This window comes from Triturus cristatus, chromosome 10 (genome assembly GCF_964204655.1).
Source record: "Triturus cristatus chromosome 10, aTriCri1.1, whole genome shotgun sequence".
In the NCBI taxonomy this organism is placed as follows: Eukaryota; Metazoa; Chordata; class Amphibia; order Caudata; family Salamandridae; genus Triturus; species Triturus cristatus.
The window spans coordinates 90243156-90270571 of record NC_140593.1 but is presented as its reverse complement, the minus strand read 5'-3'; the positions used below and the strand labels follow the sequence as shown (position 1 = coordinate 90270571).

Genomic DNA, 27416 nt, shown 5'->3' with positions numbered 1-27416 from the left:
CTCCATTCTATCTTATTGCTTGTGTTTCTGAGTTTAACTTTTGCCCACCTTACAATCATCCTCCCAGCCACGATCAGTTTACTTTCTGTGCATTCACGAACTTCACAATTCTACACGCACACAACTTATGCCATCAAGTAGGAGTGTTGCCTTTTCTGATGATTCCCCATCTCAGACAGCCATATTAGCTTCTCCTGTCCCGCATCTCCGCCTCATGGGGTGATAACCTTCTGAATTACCGGGTGGAGTCCGTGTGCTCAGCCCGCCCCTCGGCTAAGATGAGGGTGTTCGTTGTTTCTCAACCCAGTTTCCATCACATAAAAATGTGTCACACACCTCCTCAGATATCACTTCAAAGCAGGAGGGACAATAGTGTCTGTGCTAGTTGGTTTTTACGTTTCCTTATTGTCTCAGGGCTGTGGGGAAATTCCCTGCCCAGAGGGGACCGCAAACAGGACAGGATGACAACAAGTTACACAGGCTTTATGATTGTTTACATAAAAGGTGTTTTGGTCAAAGAAGGGATCATAATTGTCACGTTGTGAAGGGGAACGCAAGGATTTCGCATTTACTGAACCGCGACTTATGCACTGGTACAACACAACGACTCGTATGGATGGAATTACATTTTTACACACTCATTGGTATAAATGTAGCAGCTGATATTCGTAGGTCCTAACACGCATTTTGCAAGAGACTTGAGCAAATTGCTGCAGGTGACACCAAGGCCCGGATTCACAAACCTTTTGTGCTGGTCTGTGAGACACAAGTGACACAAACCAGTGCGAAACCTTTCCTGTTGGATGTACTTCCTGCGCAAAAGTTGTTTTGTGCTGGAAAGTTGCGCTGCTTTGCGTCATTCTGCGTCAGGTGGACGTTACTTGGGTAGTACATAGGCCACCCCCTGCTTTTTGATGCAAACCGATCTCAACTGAGAATAGTAGGCAGGGTTTTGCAGCAAAAGAGAACACCACTTTGAAGCAGGAGTTAAAAGGAGAAAGGCTTTTATTTCTTCTCTTTTCCGATTCTGCATGTGTGCTGCCCTGCAGAGCACACACACACACACACACGCGTCCTCATGGAAAATTTTCATTCAAAGACCATGGTCAGTCAACTTCAGGACCATTTCCAGCAGGGGTCTCCCTCGTCACGTCTTTCATTTCACAAATCACGGGCAGGCTTCAAAATTCAGCCATCTTAACACAGGCCTCCATAGGCCACAATAGACCATCTTTAATTAAAGAGACAAAATAAATGTTACTACAGCATAGTGATTAAACAGTGTTAACCCCACTAATACCCTTATGTGTATGTATTTATCTAGCTTTTGCAACATAAAAAAAACATTAATTCAGACAGCGTTTTGTGCTCAAAATAAACAGCACACAGCAACGTTTAAACATGAAAACTTGCACGTTATTTTTTAGAAAACAGAAACAGCACACACATGCTAACCCTCGTGTAACTTTCTCTTATGTTAAGACAAACAGATTGATTAATAAAAACACACTTGCACAAGACAAACAATTAATTTGTTATTTATTAATAATTAATAAAACGCATAGATATACTAGAGCTTCAAAAGCCCCTGAATTTTCTAAATGAAAACTCTGCTCCAGCACACGCACGCACGCACACACGCACACACACACACACACACATTGGGTGATATAACTTTATTTGGCTTCCTAAACCATAAAAGACATCCGCATCACATCTCATACATAATGAAGAGCCACCTTTTGTCAATCAAAAAATTGCATAAAACATTTTATAATATCATATCCAAGTATGCACAGTGTCAATATCCAAGCATGATGAGTGAAACTATATTGCGTAATTAAATTAAAACAGCAATAACAAAAAAAAGAGATGAAATCCTCAAGTCCGTTTTGCGCGCAGTTGAGGAAATCAACACAGCTGGTTCTTCCAAGAGTGCGTGGTTTTTGCTCAGGGGAATCACAGACTACAAGTAACTGAATATTGTGCTACAAATCGATCAAGGAGATGATAATTGTGGAAACTAGTGAACAAGATGACATTTTTAGCGTTACGTTATGTACAGTGCTTGATTTGTAAAATTTGAACTGCAGGTGCTCCTCATCTTTTTTGGGCTTAAATTTTGTGAAGTAGCTTGAAATCTTCTTCTGTCCAGTGTGTGACATTCTAGGCAAGCAAAGTGAAAGCTAACATGCTTGACGTGCGAAGTGCGATGTCAATTCGTCTAAGTAACATGCACAATTAATATTTATTTGCAGTTTGCATCAAAGACATTTCTGCATCTGCACATATATTACCATCCATGACTGACTACAAGTACAATCCAAATGGATCCTCCTCCTACTTTGCCCACCCAAATTCAGGCCTTTTCCAACTCATACTCCTGCCTGCCCTGCAGCGCTCACTCGAAAGAGACACAAAGTCTATAGAGTTTGCCTCAATTTTCAGCTTTGGCTTCCGGTATAACAAAAGCAGGGTGAGGTGGCAGTGTGCAGAGTTAGTTACACACTGTGATTCACAAAAATTAATTAATTGACACTCGGGCCGGACTGGGAACCCAAAGCAGCCCTGGCAAGTTTTGTTACACCAGCCCCCATACGATGCATAGCACACAAGCACAGCAAGCTTAATGACTGTCAGAGGTGTTTGCATGATGGGGAATTCTCCCCTCAAACATTTTGCAAAAAGAAAAACCAAAATGGTGCACAACACATTTTCCATTACATATTTAGCTGTATCAACTTTCAAAGCATAGTAAATCATAAATGATGACCTGACATAAGCACCCAGGCCAGAAAGCATGGAAATCTCACACTCATAATTACTCAGACAAGGAAACATGGAAATGTCACACAATGGCACCCAGGCAAGAAATCATGGAAACGTCACACAAAGGCACCCAGGCCAGAAAGCATGGAAATGTCACACAAAGGCACCGAGCCAGGACTGAAAGCATAGAAACGGCAGACAAAGGCACCCAGGCAAGAAATCATGGAAATGTCACACAAAGGCACCCTGGCAAGAAATCATGGAAACGTCACACAAAGGCACCCTGGCAAGAAATCATGGAAACGTCACACAAAGGCACCCTGGCAAGAAATCATGGAAACGTCACATAAAGGCACCCAGGCCAGAAATCATGGAAACGTCACACAAACGCACCCAGGCCAGAAATCATGGAAACGTCACACAAACGCACCCAGGCCAGAGATCATGGAAATGTCACACAAAGGCACCCAGCCAGGACAGAAAGCATAGAAATGTCTCACAAAGGCACCCAAGCCAGAAAGCACAGAAACGGCAGACAAAGGCACCCAGGCCAGAAATCATGGAAACGGCAGACAAAGGCACCGAGCCAGGCCAGAAAGCATGAAAATGTCAAAGAAAGGTACCCAAGCCAGTGGGGCTGGAACAATTTTCAGAGTGTTGGTGCTGCCCTCAATGTTGCATCACTGAATGAAGTCATAAGATTGAGAAAAATGCAAACATCACACTAAGGACAAACATAGCAAATGAGCCTTGCCCATTCCGGCGGAGGTGGTGAGAGTGTGGTATGTTGCAGTGGAGCATTTAGAAGCCCGCTGCTTGTTGAGTGGTGTTGGTGAACTCAACTGTATGAACCAAATCTTTCCACAATCCTAAACTCACCAACCCCAAGTGCCTCAACTTCCTGCTCTATCCAGTGCTTTGGTAGAATACCTGCATATCGGCTGATGCTTTGGACAGTTGAGTGGCTACCAGTGACATTGCTAGTTGTTATTTGTTAATGATATGTATGTAGGAATAGCTCTACGAAACAGCAGTAATGATTCAAGATGGCTTCACATAGGTCTCTGAAGCAAAGTGAGTCTTGTGAGGAAGACACAGGTTGTTTAGGGACCCTACTCGTGCCGTCACATTCGGTATGTTTTCTTCGGTTCCTCCAGGGCTTGGCACTTTAACTTAAGGCAATCTCAGGAATGGGCTAGCGAGGTGAGCCGTCATCCCTCGAAATGGGGAAAAATGACTTACCCAGAGACAAAATGCAGACCCGTGCCTTGGGTTAAGCAAGGCCTAAAGGGCACTTTGCAGGCAGCATGTAGGCCTGTGTTTAATGTGAAACGGCAAGCTAGCCCGAGTCTCTCCCAGAGATACTGTGTGTGCTGGCAGAGATTCTTTGTTGAAATTCCTGCAACAGCTGTGTGTTGTAGCTACTATTAGGGTGTATCAGTGAGGGATAACTTTACATCTATGTTCGGACTTGAGCACCTGTGCAGGCTTATTTAAGACATCATCAAACTTACACATTTGATGAATAAACTTCAATGTAATGACATTCGGGAGTAAGAAACGAAGTCCTAAAGTAGATAATTTGGAATACAGTTTTGTTGCAGGCCACACTAGACAAATATTTTTTCTCTGGAGCAAAATAGAGACATTTTCACCATAACCTTGTTGTCCTGTAAATTAAAAACATCGCTCAAAGTTGTTGAACAATCACAGATATGTAACGCCCTGTTTGGGAGCATAATGTAGCAAAGTCCCCAGGATTCGCTCTCTTGCTTCTAGTTTTCTCTCTAAATCTCCCCGCCACGCCCCCCGGTCTACCTCCAACTCTTATTGTCTTTACTTTAGTTTCTCTCTAGTCTACCTATCCCTCCCTCAACACCCTGTCTTTCTATATATCTTTCCTTCTCTCTTCACCCATCTCTTGCTCTGTCATCTCTCTCTTGGTATGTGACCTCAGGGCTCACCCCTCTTTACCTCTGTCTCTCTCTCTCTGCTTCCTACCCTTTCCTCCGTACTGGCATCTTCTAAGTTATTCCTCACCTCACCTCCCTCTTGCTACCATGCTTCTGTTTTGTGGCTGTTAGTGATAAGGAAGTTAAGAAAGTAGAGAGGCATAAATAAACTTCGTGAAGGCCAAGGTATTTGTCTACTTAGTAGACACAAACTGCAGCTCTGCCAGTCTCCTCCATAAATAAAAGCAAACAATTCTTGAGAAAAATACATCCGCACGACTCACTGAAGAAAGTCAGTGGCACGAAAAGTTCACGGGCCGCCTGTTTAATCAAATGCTCAGGCGGCGCACGTTATAGATTGCTTTGAAGTTTGAATCAAATTAATGGAGGACACTGCGAGGCTGATGGCTGACGTTGACCTACTCCTGTCAGTCTTTTTGCACATCATCTCTTTTTTTAATACATATTGAGGCACACTGGGCACGATTACACATTACAAATGTACAAGCACAAACCAAGGCACGCTGCACACTTAAAGAGCCTTTAAGACTATGCTGTGCTCATTATTAGGTGTGCTGCGAGTGCAACTACTTACTTACTGCCTGGTACAGGAAAGAAGGCAACCAGATTTTTTAACATCCTGCTTTTAATGGGATTTATTTATATATGGCTCATCATATTTTTTATACTGATCTTGATTTGCAACTTGTTACTGCTCAAATGGCAGGCAATGGAGCCATGGGCCGTCAGGCCCATCGCACCCACAGTTAGAGCTTAGGTTGAGGTTCTAATTTCCTGTCTGCAGTCTGCGCCATCCCCGATAGCGGGCATTCTCCAGGACTGCGAGAGGAGCGATAGCGAGACACAGATGAGGCCGTTTTTTGCAAGCCTGCACAGATTTAACATTTGATTTTAGACACTCTGCAGCGGGGGAGGAATGGAGGATATTACGAGGGCAGGCTGGCTTGGGCCCTTTTTTGTCAGCTTTAGCATTATTAGCCACTCTGAAGCAGGGCCCAGGGAGGAATCTGTGAATGGAGGACAGGGCAGGGCGGGACAGTTTAACATTAACTGAACCCCGGCCGGGCCATTTTGAATTAGATTAGTCAGTATCGATTTGTACAGTGCCCACTGTGCTGGTGCCTGGTGGTGATAAGTGTATTAACATTATACAGATTCGTTGAGCACCACCAGAATTAACAACAAAGCTCTTGCTATGGAAATTCTGACCTACCTATCTACACAGTTATGACAAACATATACAGATAAAGAGTGCATTGTAAAAATGTGAACAAAGATATGGGCCTTGTTTAGCAGAGTATCTCAATATTATTAAGAGAGATGATGTGCCTCCTTTAGCGGAGCACTTTAATAATTTGGAGGGAGCTGCAATTTGCTCTGCACCCACAATTCAGCAGGGCCAGCTGGGGCATCTAAAAAGTCCCAAACTTGAGACATCTTAGTGACACTGACAGGTTTTCATTAGCACTACCACGGCAGTACTGCACCATGGTGCACAGCAGCACTGAGTGGAGAATCTCTAGCCGCCCCATCAATGGCAGTGCATTGTGAATGATGATGGCATGCGGCATGCCCAATGCATAAACAGTAATATCAGCCTGCCCTGTGGAATCAACAGCAATCCACATGGGTGCCATACGCTGTCTATAGTGTCCGCGCTACTGCTGTAGTGCTAAAGATAACATGGGACTTTGGGAGTCTTGTGGTCCTCTCAGCATGGACCTGAACCAACCACCACCTATATGATGCAGATGACCATGACCCTCATCTCGTGTACCAATCTTCGCAGCAGCAGGCTGTATACACCGCACCCCGAGCTTGGCGAGCTATCATCAGCAGCAGGCTGCAGCAGTCTATCTCGACGCATTGCAAGCTGGGGTTTCACTTCCAGTAAGTTTTCAGTAAAAAAAAAACCTGTGTGTACTACAGTCAGTGTGCCTGTGTATGGCTGGCGGCGGCAGCGGATAGTACGAGTCAGCCGCCGGTCAGTGCATCTCATCATCAGTACTGCTCATCATTCCTACACTACCACATGGTGACCGGCCGGCCCTGCCTCAAGTCACCTGGTGGTGTTGACTGTTGCATTGCATCAGTGATGCCACACTCTTACTGCACCCAGAGACCATAAAGACCTAACACACCCGTCCGTGTGTACTTCAGAGGCCAAAACACCAGAGATTGAAACCTTTAAAATAACACACCCCTAGGGGCCCTAAACCAAACACTTGAAACCGTCAGCGCTGTACTAAGAAAGTATAAAACCAAAATGCTGCAGTACAGTAGAGACCAGAAATCTAAACAGACCGGAACATATAATGCCCCAGCTGGGCCAGCCCAACCTTAACCTCATCATACGGCGAATGCGCAATCTGAAAAGAAATCAGCGCGCACACACAGCCCCAACCGGCCAACCCAACCCACCCCCCAACCCGACACCGAACTAACAGCTGTCCAGTCACACCACCAGTCAATGATCAACATATCAGTCAGAAAAATCAAATGAAAGAATATACTGAGATTTCATTTGAAGAGATTCATGTTCATGAATCCCCTTGGTTCAGCCAGGGCAGGTCAGGCTGAGGCTCACAGGCGAGGAGCGCCCAACCGCCTGCAACACACTTCGCACTGGGAGTGGACTGGATGGGATGGGAATTGGGAAGGGCCGGGGACAGGCACTGGGACGTGTCACGTGGCTGTGGGACTCGGGACTCTGCCGGCTACTGCGCAGCTTTATTAACTGATTGATTGCTCATTGCTGTATTAGGCCTGCCGCCTGCCTGCCTGGAGATTCATTCATCATTCATGAATCTCTATCTCCTCGGCTCAGGCAGGGCACGCACAGGTCAGCTTGAGGTCAGAGGCGCTTCCAGGCCACAACACACTTCGCAAACTGGCTGGGAGTGGACTGGATGTTGAGAATGGGACAGCCGGAGACAGTGGCGGGGATCAATTGAGTGAGCACTGTGAGTGGGACCTGGGACGTGGGTGGCCGTGGCACTCTGGACTGGTCTAGGCCCCCAAATGCTGGCTGTGGCATTGAGTTAGCTAGATTTAATTTTTTGTGTCTCGCCAGGATTGTTGTTCGAGTCATTTCTCAAGATATACGCTAGTTTGAAATGGTGATGGACGACATACGAAACAATTGAGCGATTTCTTTAAATTCCCATTCACATGCACTAGATTCATTCACCAGGAACACACTTGTGTTGAGGTTCACAAGCCCGTAACCAGGGGAAGGATTTTCGGATTTATCTTTTCTGATGAACTCACACTCACATAAACAATCATGAAGATTCAGTAAACGGATCTGGAGATTGTAAACCTGTGTGATAGCTTGAAACTACATTTACATCTAGAGGTCTGCCCTCTCTTTACAACTTACGCCGTCAAATAACCTAATGCAACAGCCGCGGGGCACTCCTCCAACACTATTTCTCACCTTGCTGGAGCAAGCAGAAGACCCCTAAGACTTCCCACTCGCCCTGCTCCAAAGATGCAAACCACCATCACATTTAGGCTCACACCTCCTCACTTTTCATTCCCCTAAATGACCCTATACCAGCCCAAACATTATGCCAGATGACTCAATGGCATCCCTTGAAGCTCACCTTCTGCAATACTGACGTGACTATGTTCCAGGCCATCAGTGAAATCCTCTCAGTACCCTACCAGGACTTTTGCCCTCTAATGCCCTCACCAACTTTTAGCTACACAAAACCAACCTCACAAAATGTAATTCTTAACCACCATTCTTCCTTCTCAACATATCCCTTCACACTATCAGGGCCCTATGCACGCCCTGTGATCATCATTCTCCGACTGCTGTCAGTCAAGAGTCTCCTCCCTTTTATTCCTCCACGCCCTGCACAACAGAGGATACTATCAAAGCCCAGACAAAGAGCAGGCATTTCAATGTTCACTCACACATATTGTACCAATCAATTGCTTTCAACATTTCTAACTTCAGGAACACCATTCGCAAAAGCCAAGCATTGAAACTCACTACTGCCTCATGTGCCAGTACTGCAGAACTCCGCTACTGCATCCAATACTGGAAATATCATCATCTGGATAAATTAGGACTGTCCGACCCAATGCGTATTTACCAACCTTGACGATTTTTCTACAAAAAATGAATGAAACCCTGTGGTGATTGTCATATACTGTATATGAAAAGAAATATCTTGCGCATACTATAGTTGGAAACTGAAAAAACTGTACAACCTCGCTTTGCCAACCAAATACCACTTGTGGGACAGGACAACACATTTCCTTTGTAATAAGATAAACTAGGAATCTCTGACACTATTAACACGGATCTTATCTAGGCATTCCTTATGACTCCAAAATTAGAAATGCAATACTTGTTAAAAAAAAAATGTGCATTTGAATCCATATTTATGAAACTGTCTTTTTTTTATATACAACATTTTATTGCGGTCTTCTGGCATACAATATAAGGCCACCTGAATGACGAACAAATCAATAGAACGAACTTGTGATAAACAGTACAGAAATAAGGCTGTCAACCTAATATTTCGGTTTTGTGTGAAAAGAGGTATTCCCTTATTAAACTTGCTCATATGAACACAATTATACCTGTCTGGCCTGTGCCCAATCCGCCGGTTTCTAGAAGAGACGCTACTCGATTGAACACATTTATGTTAGCACATTTCAACCAATGCCATTACGTTCAATCCAATTACAGATGGCCAGCCATGGTGCCATCGAATGCAGAGGATCCATCCATCGCCACTATCCAACCAAGCACTCACCCTCGGTTTATTCTCACTTAGGTATTTGACCCACCGACCTACCCACAAAAAAGCCGTCTTGATGAGTAGTTTGGGTACTAAAAATGGCCGGCGTGGGGGATGGGCTGCATTCTGGAAGAGGGGTGGATAGGGTGAGATAAGGCAGCTGCCTAAAGGTGTGTGAAACAAGGGAATGGACATGGCCTGAAAGTGGCACACACAACCTAAATGAGACCTCCCCATTGTCATGACCATAATACCAAAATGGCTGAGAAAGAGTGTGGGAATCGCTCACTTTTGGTGTGATGTTATTTCATTGATAGTATAGTTCCTACTTCTGAGTTGCCATAGAAATGGCGGCAACACTGTGAAACTCACACATTTTGAGAACGGAAGTTGTAGTGATCACATTAGGCGGCCGGAGAGGGACAGTACGACTCTCTCTATGCACCGCTGCCGGCTGCTGCGCAGCTTCATTAACTGTCTCTTTCTCCGATTGATTAGGGCGTAGGCCTGCTAGGAGGCCCTGTCTCACTCTCACCTGGTGCAGCAGCTGTTGCCAGACCTCAAGGTCCTGGCTCAGTCACAACGTCGTCCGACCGGGTCACTGTAGTGAGTGTCAGTGAGCGCTGAGCCGCGGCCGTTGAACGAAGAACCACAAGACTAGGTGCGGCTATGCTGGGGCGTGGCACTGAATGCGTGGCGTGCGCAATCAAACCCGAATTTGAAAAAATCTGCGCCGCGTACAGCCCCCGCCCCCATCCCGGCCCCGAGAACCAAAATCGAGCCCAGCCCGCCCGCCCGGCGCCCACTGACAGTGCATCAACAATCGAGCCGCAATTTTGCAAAACGCGAGCGAGCAGTATGTGGAAGAATCTGATGATCATTGAGTGTGAAGTGAAGGCAAGTCATACAGTCTGCAGACAGTGTGTCCGCCGGAGTCAGACAGCCTCAGGAAGTAAAACACTTGAGTTTTGCCACTGCCAAGTCCCGTAGCTTTAGCGAAGCAAGTAAATTACTTGTATAAATCAATTACGTGCGCCTGAGTGTGTAGACCCGGCCCTGATGATTAGGTGCCGTTGCTAAGCACCGGCAAGCACCGGCACAAATTAAGCAGTGGTTATGTAAAAATAGATGTAAAAAAAACCATTATCTATGAAAACTATACATTTCTTCTTTTGTAAAAGAACTAATGCCTCCCAGGATACATCCAACTGGCAGTACTTAATAATGTGCCATTGTCAGAGTATATTACAGTTGGCCTGTGATAATAATGTGTGATCCTGTATTTAATTCTTGCATCTTAAAGACAGGAACCACACAGAGCCTGTCATGAGATGGGCTGTATGGGCTTTTTGACTCTGATAGATTTACATGTATGTTTGCATGAGAGCCGAGGCATGTGAGCATAAATGGGTTTAACCATTAAAATGTCCATGTATACTTTCATGAGAGCTAAGGCATGGCGGCATACGTAAAAATATAAACTTTAATGTTCTTATAATCAAAAGTGGGTCTATTTAAAGTTCGATGTGGGATATGCGAACATACTTTGTGCATTAGATTTCCTAATAGTTCTAAACACTTTTCACTAACCTTACATGCATGTAAACATAAGCTGTAGAGTGCAGTGTGTTTTTTTCAATGTCCTCTTAAATTGTGACTTGTCAAACTGGATTACTTATCAAATTAATAGTTGAAACTCAACTAGAAGACAGAGGCATCTGGATTCGAATGTTCGTAATTGCGAAACAAAACATTGTGACCCTAAAATCTGTCAATTTCATTCCCATGAGACTGATTAGATATGAGCTTCTGGAGGTTTGATCAACTTTTTCAGCTCCTTGGCTGCGAGCGTCAAGAAACTCACAGCCTTGCATGCTAATTGGACGGAAATCCCTCCAAATAGCTTAATTACAGCGCGTAGACATGATCTTATTTCTAGCAGTCTTAAAGATGGACATCCTGAGTGATAATAAGGCTGGACTGAGCACAACAAATGAAGCAATGTCTCCATACTGCATCCTCAAAGCCAACACTCCATGGTAGGCCAAGACTGTGTCCATACAGCGAAGAACGCCCAGCCTGACTAGCATCAGGTCGCGTTTCTTGGTCTTGGAAAAATGTGTGGACAGGTATGGCTGAGGGCCCCAAGCTGTGTATGAGGGCAAATCCACCCACGCACGCCATTTACTTACCAAGGTGGCTTTTTAACTGTGATGAATGATTGGCAATTGGCTGCTTTATTGATTACTCATTTAAAAACAGAGTATTCCATTGAAGTGCTCCAGGCCTCTTGTAATTGCAGTTCTGCCATTGCCTGTTGTAGTATTGAAAACACAGATTTATTAGCGTGACCCTACTCTTCTATTTCAAGCCAGCACTGGTGGGCCAAAGTGTTTTCCTCTGCTGCCCTCATCCTCCAGTAGATTTTTATTAGCGCAACATGTCTGACCAGGCCCTGGTGTTGGAGACCAAACTCAACCCTGATTTGAGCTTGCGAAACATTACTCGGGATTGCAAAGATATTTTAAATGGGCTTGTTTGTAAGGTGTTCAAACTCACAGCATCTTTGCCCTTAAGCAGTTCCAAGCCACACATGATGGAGGGGATGAATTTTGCTCCCACGACCTGCAAAAGAGGGTTTGTAGAGTTTCTTCTCGTCTGTTGCAAGGTTTTAAATGCAACCGTCAGTTTGTTAGTTGTGACTCGCCTAGATGACAAATGCTCTTTGAAATTCAGGTGACAATCTAGATACACTCCTAGGTATATGTAGGTTGTGACCAGTTTAAGGGCATTTCCATTTGCCCACCAAGTAGGTCTAGTCTGTCCGTTGGTGTGAGGGCCCTTAAAACATAGTACCTTTGTTTTAATGTAGTTAAGTCCGTGGCACAAATTTGTGGTATAGGTCAGTAAATGGTCAATCAACCCCTGTAGCCCGATTGGGGTCTTACTAAACAGTACAACATCGTCGGCGTATTGTAAGCTTCTAATGTGTTCTTCACCTAGCCTTGGGCGCTCTCCTGACACTAAGGACAGGTGATTGTCCAATTCTGCTGTGTGGATATCAAAAAGACAGTGTGCGAGGAGGCATCCTTGTTTTAAGCAAATATTCGTAGAAATGTTGTTGGTAATGCTTCGGCCATCTCCTAGCTTTTGTACCCATGTGTCTGAATAAAGATCGATTGCCTCAACAGTTTCGTTGGCACTCCCCATTGCGCCATCTTTTTCCCCTAGCATGGCCCTGGGGACATTCTCAAAGGGAGCTTTTAGATTGAAGAAACTAGCATAGCGTTTGTTGGTTTTAATTATTGCTTGTTCAGCCAAAAGAGTAACCGATGATACATTAGTTAAGGTACTCATTCCTGCTCTGAAGCCTGTCTGGGTTTCAGGGACTCTGATTGCACGAGTAGCCCAGTCTTCTAATTCAAGAAATAGATTTGAGGCATAAATCTTGGCTTTAAAGTGATTGATCTATAGTTATTAGGGTTTGAACGGTCCCTTGATTTATATATTGGCTGGAAGATGCTGCCTCACCAAGATTCCGGAATAATGCGTGTTTCCAAAGTATAGATAAAATACTTGTTTTAAAGTGACTCCAGGAAATGATAAATAGAAAGGTCTACTTTGTCTGTTGTAGAAACAAAAGAGTTATGCCAACCTTTGGTGGCATCGTTAGTTTTTTCACCTCCTTCCAAGACGTTTGAGTAACTGCTTCACCATTTTATGTAAAATCTTGGTAGACATCTGCAACCTAATCTACTTAGATGTCCAATTAAATTTCCTCAAAAAAAATTGGAGGAGGAGACAATTTTTCTTCATTATTAATGTAACATTTACTTTGGATCAATTGAATTAATGCTCTAAAATATTAGTGTATGTTTTCTGGGGCTACATAGCCCAACACTGGCATTGTTTCTCATTCAAACTATAATTTGCGAAAAGTTCTAAATAACTCTGACAGAGAACTTTTTGTATTGACTATGAAAATGGAAAAGACATCCCTGAATTATGGTGGGTGGATATTTTTTTTAAAGACACGTATTACTCAGCTTGAAATCAATTATTATTTTAGCGAGGCTAAATTGTATTTGCTTTTTTTCAGTTGCCACAAAATAATGCGCATGTGAAGGAATGCTTGCATGACACCAACCATGCATTCATTGGATGCTATTGATGTTAATATTCCTAGAAAAAATATCAAAATTCAATTCAACTACTAAATTTCAATTCTTCGATTAGTAAAAGGGATTCTAGTTGTAGAAAATATTTGTAAGCATTATTTGATATCTAGGTTATCAAAAAGAATAGTTATTTTAGAAAATGTTAATGTAAGTATTTTTAGGTATGTTAATTTTGGATAAAATATTGGACTGAGGAGGAAGTTCCCTACTCATTTGATTTTGTATTCGTAGCTCATTTCAATCTTTTAAACTGTGGAACCAAGACACTGGAATTGCAATATGGAAATTAGTAGTTTTGCATTTTGCCTTCCAAAGTGAATGTGCAACTGTTTATCTGTATGCTCTGAAATCCTCTGGTAGGCAGTTTAAAGAGATGTGGTAAAATGCGGGATCATATTTTAGTAGAATGAATTTGACGATTAGCTATATGTTTGCACTGAAAGTATTACTCCATGACTAGATTCCTTATTAACTGTTACTTGATATCTATTTATTTTTCTTGTGCTATTAATTGAATACGAGAAGTTGTTGGACTATATGGTGCCTTGCAATGTGCCTCTAAAATTAAATAATAATACAAAAATGATATCCTTACAAAAAGGGTTGAAACACATTAAATGATCCCGGCTTTCAGTGTTATGTTCTCTAAATTATACACACTTCATTTGATTTAGCAACCTATTGCCGTTGGTTGGCTTTTCATATTTTAGTAGTGGTAGATTTTCTTTTATTTAATCTAGTGAATAATAGTGAGAATATATGTATAAAAAAATAAGTTCTTATTTTTCTTATTTGTGCTTTTTGATTGATTTTCTTACCTTTTTGATGGCATTTTCTTTTGATTTTCTGTATTGGTTTCCTGGATTTTCAAAGATTTCAATTGTTTCTTTATTTTCTCAGACTGTTTTTGGTGAAACTATTTAGTCTGTTTTTTTCAAAGAAATGCCTAGAAAAAATACTTTTAATAATACATTTGGGTACATTAAGAGAGGATCAGACTAAGTGCTGAGTTCATCTGAAAAGCCAGGTCTTGAGGTCCTTCCTGAATTGCGTCAGCGAGGGTGATTTCCTGAGGTGGATGGGCAGGGTGTTCCATGTCTTGGAGGCGAGGTAGGAAAAGGACATTCCTCTGGTTCTGGTCTTGCAGATTTGTGGGACGGTAGCCAGGAAAAGCTGGGTGGAGCAGAGGTGTCTGTTGGGTACGTGGAATGTGAGGCGGTGGTTCAGGTATGCTGGTCCTGCATCGTGGAGGGCTTTGTATGTGTGGGTTAGGAGTTTGAAGGTTATTCTTCTGTCGACTGGGAGCCAGTGGAGGTCACGGATGTGTTGAGTGATGTGGCTGTGATGTGAGGTTGTTAAGAATTAGTCTTGCTATGGCATTCTGGATATTCTGGAGTCTTCTGGGGAGTTTCTGAGTGACGCCGGCATAGAGTGTGTTGCCGTAGTCGAGTCTGCTGCTGATGAGGGCATGGGTGACTGTCTTCCTGGATTCGGTGGGGATTCATCTGAAGGTCTTTCAAAGCAGGTGGAGTGTGTTAAAGCAGGCCGAGGAGACTGCACTCACACTGGCGGTCCAGTTTAAGCGAGGAGGCCAGTACGATGCCGGGGTTTCGTGCATGGTTTTTGGGGGTAGGGAGACTTCCTAGAGCAGACGGTCACTAGGAGTTGTTCCAAGCAGAGGAGGAGACTCCCAGGATGAGGACTTCTGTCTTGTCCGTGTTGAGCTTCAGGCAGCTGTCCTTCACCCAGGCAGCGATGGCTTTCATTCATTCATGGAAGTTGTTCCTGGCAACAGTGGGTTCTTTGGTGCCGGAGAGTATCAGCTGGGTGTCATCGGCATAGGAGATGATGTTGAGCCCATGGTTCCTGAAGATGGTTGCGAGGGGGGCCATGTAGATGTTGACAGGGGTGGACCTGAGGGAGGAGCCCCGGGGTACTCAGCAGCTGATCTCTGTCGGTTTTGAGAGGTACAGTGGTAGTCTAACCCGTTGAGTTTGGCTGCTGAGGAAGGAGCAGATCCAGGTGAGGGCCTTGTCTCGGAAACCAGCGTCGTGGAGTCTTGCGGCTAGGGTGCGGTGGGTGACGGTGTCGAAGAGTGCCGAGAGGTCCAGAAGGATGAGGGCCGCTGTTTCGCCATGGTCGAGGCGGGAGTAGATGCCGTAGGTGGTGGCGAGGAGGGCGGTCTCGGTGCTATGATTTCTTCAGAATCTGGAGATGTCCAGGATGTGGTTGGTTTCGATAAAGTTGGCGAACTGGGTGTTGATGGCTTTTTTGATGACTTTGGCTGGGAAGGGGAGCAGGGAGAGGTGCCTGAAGTTCTTGAGGTCAGTCCGGTTCGCAGAGGGTTTCTTCAGGAGGGGGTTGATCTTGGCGTGTTTCCAAGTCATCGGGAAGGTGGTGGTCTCAAGGGAGCAGTTGATGGTTCGGCATAGCTCGGGTGCGATGGCAGAGGTGGCTTTGTGGAAGATGCGGTGCGGGCGGGGGTCCGAAGGCGTTCTGAAGTAGATGCTATTTCATGGTCTGTATGGTGTCATCAGTGGTGAGTGGGGCCCAGCTGCGCAGAGTTGGTCGGGGGGTCGGCAACAGTTGTGGCGGTTAGCTGAGTGGTGGGGTGGCCCTGGGTGTCGAAGTTGTTGTAGATAGTCTTGATCTTGTGGTAGAAGAAGGTGCCGAGTCTGTTGTAGAGGTCTTGGGACGGTGGGACGTCTGTGCCTCACTGTTGGGTTTGGATAACTCTTGATGATGCTGAAGAGTTATTTGCTATTGTGTGTGTTGTTGGTGATTCTGTCTTGGAGGGCCTTCTTCCATGTGGTTTTGATGAGATGGTGGTGTGCAGTAGTGGCTGCTGTGAAGGGGGCATAGGCTTCCAGGGTTTTGTTCTTTCTCTATGTCTTCTCAAGCTGTCTACAGGCGCGTCTAGACTCTTGAAGTGCAGGGTTGAACCAACTTGCTTTCTTATTGTGTTGTTTGCCACTGGTTTTCTTGAGGGGGCAATGGTGTCGGCGCAGTTTGCGATCCATTGGTGGAGGTTGCGTGCTGTGGTGTTGACGTCTATCAGTGGTAATATGTCGTTGAGGAAGGTGGTGAGTTGATCTTCTGTGACTCTGTTACAGCTTCTGTTGGGCAAACAGTGGGCGTGATGGTGTGCGGTGGGTTTGATGAAAGAGAAGTGGATGGAGTGGTGGTCGGTCCAGAGGAGTTCGTTGGTGTGGCTGTAGGAGATACTGTTTCCTGCGCATGCATTATGAGAGATGTGTTTACTCTACAAGAGTGGTGCGTTGTGAGAGATGTTTGTGATGTAGATCAATTGTGCATTGTGAGAGATGTTTGTACTCCGGACCATGGTGCACTGTGAGAGATGTGTATACTCTAGACTAGGCACTCATTGTGAGAGATGTGTGTACTCTACAAGAGTGGTGCTTTGTGAGAGATGTTTGTGATATAGACCAGTGGTGCACTGTGAGCGATGCTTGTACTCTGGACCACGGTGCACTGTGAGAGATGTGTATACTCTAGACTAGGCACTCATTGTGAGAGATGTGTGTACTCTACAAGAGTGGTGCTTTGTGAGAGATGTTTGTAATCCGGACCATGATGCACTGTGAGAGATGTGCATACTCTAGACTAGGCACTCATTGTGAGAGATGTGTGTACTCTACAAGAGTGGTGCTTTGTGAGAGATGTTTGTACTCCGGACCATGGTGCACTGTGAGAGATGTGTATACTCTAGACTAGGCACTCATTGTGAGAGATGTGTGTACTCTACAAGAGTGGAGCTTTGTGAGAGATGTTTGTGATATAGACCAGTGGTGGACTGTGAGTGGTGCTTGTACTCTGGACCACGGTGCACTGTGAGAGATGTGTATACTCTAGACTAGGCACTCATTGTGAGAGATGTGTGTACTCTACAAGAGTGGTGCTTTGTGAGAGATGTTTGTGATATAGACCAGTGGTGGACTGTGAGTGGTGCTTGTACTCTGGACCACGGTGCACTGTGAGAGATGTGTATACTCTAGACTAGGCACTCATTGTGAGAGATGTGTGTACTCTACAAGACTGGAGCCCCATGGATGTCTCACTTATGCAATAGATTTTCCCGGTGCAGGTAAGAGCAAGGTGTGCATCATGTGTTCCTTGCAAACACCTCCATACCGGGATATCAGTGCATGGAGTAAGATAAAGAGACAGACATAGAGGAGCATTGTGAGGGAACTATAAATATCAGTAACATAATGCAAGCCCTAAATAACTCTGAACCAATCATACTCTTGAGATGGTCTTAGCCTAACGCTTCCATGACATAGGTCTCCTACGGGGAATTCTCCTCACTGACTCCATGCCAAGCTACTCTAGAAAACAAACATATTTTCAAGCCTTAATGCTGGCTAATGCTGGCCATATATTGGGCTTCTCTAGAAAGATTATTTAGTCTGGGATCTTCGCAATCCATCGGGGTCCGGACTCATCTATAAAGTTTATCAACTGTCAGAATTTAGAATCTCGACAGTTACTAATGCTGCCGCTTTCTACCAGATATTGCTCAGAGTCCATGTTCTTCTTTTCTAAAATGCCTTGTAGCACTTTCTAGATTACAGGGTGGAAAATGCCTCTGGAAAGCGCACTTCAAGTCACAGGGCCCACGGACCTACCCTTCCCAATGCACCGAAACCAGATGTTTTTTTCAGACCGCATTTTTTTGGGTAGTTTTATATAGCGCAAACTGCACCCGAAGGTTTCAGACTCAGAGCGCTTTACATGAGCACCAGTTGCGTTACAGACGGACATATTCATTCCATTAGGCTCCGGTATACTAAGTGATTTGCCCAGAATCACAGGATGGTGAGCGTCGCTGCTGAGACTCGAACCCAGTTCCTCAAATTTAAGGTCGACTGCTTTGGCCGCTAGGCCACATCCTCTCACTATTGATATATATTCCAAACATACTGTGGTCAAAAGAAATTGACAGCTTCCTCTGCTCTGAAGCCCGGATACGATGATCGGAGATAAACAAGTTAATCATTCCTTGCTAGTCTTTTGTCTATATTTCATGTCTGGATAGGTATTATAGCATTTCTTCCTTGTTCTTTGTTGACTCGAGGATGTGGGGAAAGTTATTGATGTGATGACGTTCTAAACTCGGAGGGAACATTACCGACGTAGGTGAGAAAGAGGACGGTGTTTGAGGTTTTCACTAAACCCCCTTTTTCGTTGCAAAATGTGATAAGGAAGGTGGAAGTTTAAGTTCCCTGCGAAATAATGTTAATGACGCAGGAAGCAAGCAGATAATCTCTTCTTAGTCAAAGAGTCCAAAAGTCATAAGAGTAGTCTAAACTCCTAACTCAGGCAGCTTCCACCTTACCTAGTGACACACATTCTACCCCTCGTGATACCAGGGCGTTATGTAGGTGTTTTAACAGCTCGTCTGACGCGGCACAACATACTCTCAACATATTTCACCTCAATCTTATTAACCTCGTGTTCTTCCACTTCCTGGAAAGTGAGGTCAAGCCTGTGCATGCACTGATGCTGCTGCACACACAAGACTGAAAAATGGTCCAGTCTGCCAATGCACTGTACCTGGAGATGCTACCCGACCCTGCCTGCCATGCTGGTCCACCACCACCACACCCATGTGAGAGAGGGCTATCTCACAGTTTCTGTAAGAGGCATTTCTTGAGGCTCAGCCCAGAAATGCCCCCATTAAAACCCACTCATCAGAGACACGCTGAACTTTCTGTGGTCAGTCAGTTCGGCTGGGGTGCCTGCACTCTCATGTTCTGGACAGTTTCACAATCTTTGCACAGACCTTGGTCAAACATTGCAGGCCATAAGGGCTGCACCTTTTTATGATGTCTGTTATGTCAACAGGGCAGGGAAGGGGTTAATGGAGTGTAATTATATTGGATAAAACTAACACTGTCTATATATGGGATGTAGAAAGGACAGTCTGAGCTACTGGGTTGCATGTATGAACAACCATAGACAATGTCAATTGCATTAGCTTTTGCATAGTGAAAAGAGCTTTTAATTTTTTTCACTCTTTTTATTTTCGTAGTTGGTACAGCAGTTCTCAATATAGCCATGACAATACACATCAAATAAAAAGTAACTGCCTCATAATCACTGGTCAGTCCATATTCACCCATTCCCTCCCTCACCATTGACAGAATCTGCAGTGTGCACTGACCATCTTGGGCCATTGCCCTCGGCCGAAGGGGAGGTGCAGATGTTGTCTCTACGCGTATTCCATTTCCCCCATATTTTATCCCATTTTTTGGGGCATCCTCTATCTACGTAGTCCGACCTTTCAGCAAACATGCACCAATCAATATCTCGTGCCCACTCTTTTGGGGTCGGTGGTTTGGGCACTCCCCATTTATGGGCAATACTGCGTGAAGCGACTATAAATCCAGTGGAAACCCATAGTTGCTCCATACGAGTCAGATCCGTGGCTTCCCAAACATTTAGCAAACATATTTTCAACGACAGAGCCAGAGCCCCTCCACACACTTCGCTGACCACCCCATTGACTGCGTTCCAGTATGCCGGTATAATAGGGCATTCCCAAAGAGTATGATAAAAGGTGCCTATCCCGCCGCATCTCCTTCTGCACTCTGCCTCGCTACTTCTCCCCATTCTGACTAATGACGTGCATAAGATGTACGTTCTGTGTAGAACTTTGAGCTGAACTAGCCTCAATCGCGATGGTCTAGCAACATCTCGCGGGGAGGAAAGCCCATCCCCCAGTCTTCTTTCTCGAGGTCCCCCAGATCTGCCTGCCATCGCTCATAAAAGGCGCTTCAACGGATCCGGCGAGTTATTGATTATCTTCCTGTAAGTGAGCGATATTACTTTGCTCTTTAGATTGTCTGTAAGTAGACTTTCTTCCAATGGGGAGGCCTCAGGTATATCGCCAGCCTCCCCGATCACTGACTGTAATGTATGCCGAATCTGGGTATACCTAAAGGATTCACGATGGGAAAACTCATATTCTTTTTGTAGATCAATAAACGTGAGGGCACTTCACCAGGTCACCCGCCTGCGATATTCCTATGATATCCTATTTATCAAACCCTTGGGATCTGATGACCTTGACTTGTGTTTCCGTGTGCCACAAAGGTGTTTTTTGTATCAATTTATTGTGCTACCCCACTTTGTTTGTGGATCAATAAACTTGAGTACCTTCCCCTCTTCCCCTTTTCCTGGTCACCCACCTGCGATATCCCTATGATATCATATTTATTGAACCCTTGGGTGTACACAGTGCCTCTCTGTATCCCCCACTACCCATCAGCCACCTATCCATGCAGCACGTCGGCTCTTGCTGCCCAGCAAATACCCATTTGCTTATAATCAAGAGGTGGGCTGCCCAGTGGTATGCCCAGATGTCAGGCAAGGCAATTCCCTCATCATACCATCCCAGTACTAGCTTATTACGGTCCCAGAGTAGTGTTCTCACCTCCTCGTCTATTGCTTTAAAATAGGATTCAGGTACCTGTGATGGCCTTGGGGCTAGTGAGTAGCTGCCTATGAGGTGGTGTTCACAGTGCCTCTCTGTATCCCCCACTACCCATCAGCCACCTATCCATGCAGCACGTCGGCTCTTGCTGCCCAGCAAATACCCATTTGCTTATAATCGAGAGGTGGGATGCCCAGTGGTATGCCCAGATGTCAGGCAAGGCAATTCCCTTATCATACCATCCCTAGACTAGCTAATTACTGTCCCAGAGTAGTTGTAAAGTCGGGCCTCAGGCCCACATTATGATAATGACGGAGATGGACACCAGGGTCTGTGGTATAGTGACTGGCCACGAGCACGTGCACCCGGGCCTTTTTATTAGCGGGGCCACGTCACTCGTGACACCCGTGATGGATGGGTGTCGGGTGCAGTGTGTCCAGCCCTCGAGGGAGTGGCTGGGATTACAGCTTCCTGCGAACCACTAGAACGTGTCTCGCAGGACACTACATTCCTCCCCAACTTTATTGAAGGACAAACAAACGTGTCAGTCCAACCTGTGGGGAAGAACAAACGGTTAGTTAAATACCACAGGGTCCATCCGGCTCTCGAGTCAGGTGGCAGGACGACAGCAGACATGGGCTGGTGAACTTGGCTAGCATCAGGACCTTCTCCGCAGACACCCGTACTTTAACCTGAAGGACTCAGGACACGACTGCTGGCTTGGAGACGTCCTTTGCATACCGTCCGTTCGCTGACAGTGGCATGTCTTGTATAGGCCTGGGCAAAAATTTCGTTCCGTTCGCGGAAATTGCGATAATTTGACATTTTTGCGTTCCGCGGAGAGCGCGAAAATGTCAAAAATTCCGGTTTCCGCAGCTTGGCGATAATTTGTTTCTTGCTCGCGCTGTAAAATGATACATTCTCGCGCGCGCGCGATCGCCTTACCTGAATCCCTGCGTTCGCCGACAAGTTTTCTTGATCCGGTCGCGTTCTCCATGAGATGTTGTATTGTTTTTAGCCATTTGCGCTGTCTCGCGACAGTTCGCGCCCGCAGTGACGTCATGCGTCGCGCGATCACGTCTTTCTTCTCGCGATCATGCACCGCGAGAACAACTCAAAACAAGATGGCCGCGCCCGCAAGCAGCCACATGGGTAAGTTGGCGACCCGCAACCATGCAGAAAATCGCGCGAACATGCCGGAAAAAAACTTCCGCATCTTCGCGATATTTCTGCTTGTTTGCGATAATTTTAAACATTCTCGCGATAATTTGCGAAGGTTAATTCCGCAAATTCCGCCCACCCCTAGTCTTGTATGGCTCCCTCTTGGCTGACGTCCGTGATGGTCTGTGGTGAGGTCTAACAGTTCTTTTGGTGGGCTGCGTCATGACCATGGATGGAGTCTAACGTGAGAGTTCACGGAGGTGTTGCTGGACCGACGGTCCCTGTGGAAACTACTTGGCTGTGACCGGTACCCTGTCGGTGGGGCAATGTCTCTTCTCGCTCTCCCGCCAGGGGAGGCCCGTCGTTGGAGTTGCTGCGGGACATTAGGAAGGCTGCACTGGAGCCGCTGCTGGTGTGCCGTCTGGGGGCAGCTGCAGGACCGCCGAGGAGCTGTTGCTTGGTCGCACGCACAACCCTCCCGGGTGGATGAGTCTTGGCCACGACTTGCGCTCGCTGCTGCGGTTCCGGTGTAGGCCAGGTTCACAGGAGATTTTGGGTTCCATGTAGTCGGCTTGTGTGGCAACGGTTTCGGACTCCAGTCCATTGGTACTCAGGGAGTGGTGCTTGGACCTCGAGGCGGCGCTGTTCGGGCGCCGGCTTCTGCCTTCGCTCCGGCGCGCTCCTTGCTAGCTGGGCGACGTGACGTCCAGTCGCGTGCTGCTGGCGTTGGAGCGCCTGTTGCTGAGGGTCTGTGGTATAGTAACTGGCCACGAGCACGTGCACCCGGGCCTTTTTATTAGCGGGGCCACGTCACTCGTGACACCCGTGATGGATGGGTGTCGGGTGCAGTGTGTCCAGCCCTCGAGGTAGTGGCTGGGATTACAGCTTCCTGCGAACCACTAGAACGTGTCTCGCAGGACACTACAGTAGTGTTCTCACCTCCCTGTCTATCGCGTTAAAATATGATTCAGGTACGCACTATGCATTGGCGTCCGCAGGGGGGTTCAAGGAGGGGCACTTGCCCCCCCCCCCCAGCGCCCCTTCTTGCCCCCCTGCGGACGCCCTTGCTTTTATGGATGCCTTTTGTCCGTAATTCTGGGCCCTGCAAGGAGCAGCGCTGTTCCCTGCGAGCGGCCTCAGCTCCCCGATGGGGCGCCTCGCACTCCTCCTCGCCGCCCCTCCCGCCCATTGTCCTTCTGTCTGCGGCTGATTGTCACATACAGAATGACAATGGCCAGTTTGAGCTGCTAAAGCATACATCCCACCCTGAACCTCTAAAGCGCCTTAGCTCAAAATCACTGAGGAGCCCAGCGGAAGGTAACGTTCAAAGTTGAAGCTTAAATATGACACAAATGGTAGAAGCAGAAGAGAACTGCGAGGTTAAAAGAAGTCTCCTCTTGCAGTTGGGGCGCACAGAGAAGGCAGTGGGGGTGCCCTGGGGGGTTTCGGTCTTGGAAAAAATGCAAGTAGGGGATCCGTGCAGTTGAAAGCATAATCTCGCCCTTCTCGCATAAGAAGACGCGTATCATCTAACAACTGTACCTGCTTGTGTTCCATAAATTGTGAGATCTTGTTATTCTCCGGTGCCATTTCATTTTGTTTCATTTTGTAGTGTGAAAGGAGCGGAGGACGCTTTATCTCGCTATGAAGCTGTTAAAGAAATGTAAATCAATCTGTTGTTTTAATTGTCTGTAATGAGAGACATAGAGAAATGTTTGTGCATGTCTGTCTGTAAACAAGAATAAACACAAACAGCTCCAATAAAAATTACAAGGGCCATTTAGAAAAATACCAGACTGACTGCAGGCAGCAGTAGAAAAGATTTGATCGTGCCAGTAAGGTGAGCAGTAGGGCATGTGAAAGAAAAGTGGTGTGCGCATGCGTGCGCTGTCCTGGGGGTTCCCACCCTTCACACCACCAATTATGAAAGATAGATCAGTAAAAGGAGGGATTGATAAGTGAAAGGGTGGATAATGGGTGAGTGAATGGGTGGATGGATGAGAGAAATGATGGATGGATTGATGAATTAATAAGTGAAAGGGTGAATGAATGGATGGATGGATGGATGGATGGATGAGTGAATGGATGGATGGGTGGAAGAGTGGATGGATGAGTGACAGGGTGCCTTGGGTGAAAAGGTAAATGGTTGGATGGATGAGTGAATGGAATTCTTGAGTGGAAGAGTGTGTGGCTGAGTGAGAGGATGCATTGGGTGAAAGGGTGGATGGATGAGTGAAAGGATGGATTCGGTGAAAGGGTGGATGGTTGATGGATGGATAAGTGAAAGGTAGGCTGGATGGGTGAAAGGGTAAGTGGTTGGATGGAGGAGTGGAGGGATGGGTGGAAGAGTGGATGGATGAGTGAAAGGATGGTTTGGGGAAAGGGTAAATGGTTGAATGGATGAGTGAATGGATGGATTGGTGGATGAGTGGATGGATGAGTGAAAGGATGGATTCAGTGAAAGGGTGGATGGATGATGGATGGATTGGGTGAAAGGGTGGATGGAGGGATGGATGAGTGAAATGATGGATGGAAGAATAGACGTTGGATAGGTTTGCAAATGGTTGAAAAGGTTTGGATATGGATGGGAACACAGATGGAAGGACAAAATGAAGGGTGAAAGACTGAATGATGAATGAAAAAATTAATAGATAACAGAAAGTACATTTGAAATGGTGGATGTCAGGGGTTTGATGGAAGGATGAATGGCTAGATCCCTGGACAAGAGAGCTCTTCTGGGGAGGGTTGTGATGACTTACTTTGCTTTCTTTGTGCCATAAGAGCTTCTATGACATTAGGCGCTAATTATGCTTCTGGCAGTCCATGGACCGCCAGACTAGTGGTGGGGATCTTCTGACTGCCATATTACAACTAGGGCGGTCGGCTGCACTGGGACCACGAAGGATCAGAGATTCCTGGTGGTAGCGCGGTAATCTTGAGGCTGCAATATGCGGGGCAGGACCAGCCAATCATATTACAAATTTCCTCTCCGACGTGGATTTGATGGCGGTTCCACCACCATCAAAACCGTGGTGGAGGGCAAACAAAGGGGGTTCTACTGGTCCCCCTGATGCCTCTGGGCCTGAGGAAGCATGCAGGGACACACACGTTGTGCCCCCCTGTGTTCATGCACCTCAGTACCTGCCTGCCATGGACTGCAGCACTTTATGCCGTGCAGGTACTGACTTTAATGTTCATATTGCGGTACAAACACTGTGGTAACGCCAAAGAGACCAGCCACCAGACCAGGAGAAAACTCCCTAATCTGGATTAACAGTTCAACCACGGATTTGGCAGTGCGGGAGCGTGCGGTTGTGCTCCCGCACAGCCAAACTCGTAATCAGGCCCTTAGTGCAGGTCCAAAATTCCACGATGTCAAATTCAAGCTGAAAAAATGTGTTAAGCAAAAATATCTACATACTTACAATGTAAAGTACAAACATGTTGAGTACAAAAGTAAAGTGGCCAGCTCTACCAACATTAGTCAGTACATATTCTTTAAAGTATTGACCATTATTGTAAATTAACATATTACATATAAAAATATATAGTAATCAAAAAGGGTTTAAAAGCCTGCTACGCAGCCCACTACTACGGGGAGCCCCTCTTGGTTTTTGGATATAAAAATATATATAGCATAACATTTTTTAACAACAAATAAACCATAAAGAAATATAATACTTAAAATAAATGTTAACTAAAATGACTACTAATTGAGAACACAACATATATATATATTCATATATTAAAAAAAGAATAAAAGTAAATTATACAATGCATTTATTTAATGATTAAAATTAAATGTATTAAAATGAAACCAAACTAGAAAATAAAATCGTAAATTTATATCTATAGAACTTAAATACAAAATAAAAATAATATTAATGAAAAATATTGCTAATTCAAAAATACTAATATACAAATCCTACAAACAGTCATATAAATAGACACAATTTTAATACAAAAGGTAAAAATAGTGTAATTCTGTCACACAACTAATTTAGGAACAATTGTGAAATAAATGACAAACAACTTAGCTCAATTAAAAAACCAAAAAACACATAAATAAAAAAAATACTATTCCAACGTACCCATTAACCAAAAAGTTTAGAAAAACTGTTAAAATTCGGAGCTACACAAATTACTATTCACTCTGCTACCTAAGTAACAGAAGGGAATCGTTGGACTTAGGAAGGATAACATTTACTATTCCCAGTCCAACCTAAGCAACAGTAAAGAAAGTGCTGGACTTCTGAAGGGTGAAATTTAGTTTAGGCGTTCAAACCTAAGCAACAGTAAGGAAAGCATTGGACTTTGGAGGAGTCGGATTTACTATTCACACGCCAACCTTGAGCAATTGTAGGGAAAGTGTTGGTCTTTGGAGGGGTCACAATTATTATTCTGACTCCAGCCTAAGCAACAGTAGCGAAAGAGTTGGACTTTATAGGGGTCTGACTTGTTATTACCACTCAAACCTTAACAACAATAGGCAAAGAATGAAGTTTGGAGAGGTCAGATGTACAGTTCTCACTCATACTTAAATAACTGTAGGGAAAGTGTTGAACTTTGTGAGGTTCAGATTGACTATTCCCAATCTTAAATTAAAACAATACAAACTATGTAACAAATATATATAATAGAATATATATAAACACGTAACATATTAAAAAATATAAATACATTTAAAATATATATAATATCATTATAAAATAGTGCAAATATAGTAAATTATAAATTTATACAAATATATTAAAACATGTGCCTCTGTTCTTTCCTACAAACCAGACACAAAATAATTATTAAAATGTTACAAACATAAAAGACACAAATATATCATGAAAACTGCTAAATACCAAAGTATTTAAAACATTTTTCTTTTTGTAAATAACCAAATATTAACCACGTAACTGCTGGGCCTTTCCCCACCACTGCTGAGACCTTTTTTGTATTTTTGGGGTAATTTGCGCTTAGGGCTCTATAACTTTGTCTCGACAAAAGGTATCCACACCAAAATTGCATACTGTTTTTCCAGCATCCTGGGATTTCTAAAGGTACCAAGAGTTTGTAGATTCGCCTGGAGCTGACTGAGAAAATAGGCAAAATATAGTTAAATTTG

At 44.9% G+C, this 27416-nt stretch overlaps 1 protein-coding gene across 1 annotated transcript in view; it reads right to left on the bottom strand.

Annotated features, from left to right (window-relative positions):
• Positions 1-1155: 1155 nt before the first annotated feature.
• Positions 1156-27416, bottom strand: part of LOC146788927 (uncharacterized) — a 78013-nt gene continuing 51752 nt past the window's right edge. The window contains exon 10 of the mRNA XM_085630493.1: positions 1156-1231. The gene's annotated coding sequence lies outside the window, so the exon portion shown is untranslated. The remainder of the gene's footprint in view (positions 1232-27416) is intronic.